Below are 1,027 nucleotides of genomic sequence, written 5' to 3' on the forward strand. Positions count from 1 at the left end.
CCACCAGCACGGTACGCTTCCACTGTGCAGCCGCTGGCAACCCCACCCCCTCCATCTCCTGGCTGAAGAATGGCAAGGAATTCCGAGGGGAGCATCGCATGGGGGGCATCAAGGTAAGTCCGGGAAAGGGGCACAGATAGGTAGGGCCTGGATACAGAGGGAATAGCCCATATCATTTGTCGTTGACCAGCCTCAACAAAAATACCTTTTGCCAGGGTAGGGGCATGAGATTTTTAGAAACAGAAGTAAAGGGAAAAGTAATAAAACTGAAACCATAGAAAAGTACCAGGAGGGCATTCCAGTGAATACTGACATTTTCCCTGTTTAGTTTTCCTTATATGTTTATATCCAAATACAAAAGGAGAAGAAGGCAACAAAAGACTTCCTTAACTTGATACAAACTACAGGTAAAACAGTTAATTACTTCAACACTTTGAGGTGTCAAGTCATTAGCATTTTGTTGTTTAAATAGCGAAGCCACTCTAGACCAAGTATCCTGAAAGCAGTCACTTCCTAGGTAACCTTATATTACAAAAGAAAGAGCAGAAGTATGTTTGCATAGCCTAACTATCTGTCAGGATGAAAACAGGCTCACATTTTTGGGCATCCACAGTCACTCACCTACTAAATTTACCTGCAGCTTAGGCACCGGCACTGGAGCCTCGTCATGGAGAGTGTGGTGCCTTCTGATAGTGGCTACTATACCTGCGTGGTTCAGAACAAGTTTGGGAGCATCCAGCAGACTTACATACTGGATGTACTGGGTAAGAGCCAGGCTGGGTGACTAAAGCAGGTCAGCCTCAGGCCATTGGACACACTGCACCTGACCTGTCTGTGTCTTACAGAGCGCTTCCCACATCGGCCCATTTTGCAGGCTGGGCTGCCAGAAAACCAGACAGCCACCCTAGGAAGTGATGTAGAGTTCCACTGCAAGGTGTACAGTGATGCCCAACCACACATCCAGTGGCTAAAGCATGTTGAGGTGAATGGCAGCAAGACAGGCCCGGATGGCAAGCCCTATGTCATC

At 47.4% G+C, this 1,027-nt stretch overlaps 1 pseudogene; it reads left to right on the forward strand.

Moving 5' to 3' along the window:
- The window catches only part of LOC126495740 (fibroblast growth factor receptor 3-like), an 18,222-nt pseudogene that overhangs the window by 13,013 nt on the left and 4,182 nt on the right, over positions 1-1,027 (forward strand).

This window comes from Alexandromys fortis, unplaced genomic scaffold (genome assembly GCF_014885135.2).
Source record: "Alexandromys fortis isolate MF-2015 unplaced genomic scaffold, M_Fortis_MF-2015_v1.1 scaffold_453, whole genome shotgun sequence".
Classification (NCBI taxonomy): Eukaryota; Metazoa; Chordata; class Mammalia; order Rodentia; family Cricetidae; genus Alexandromys; species Alexandromys fortis.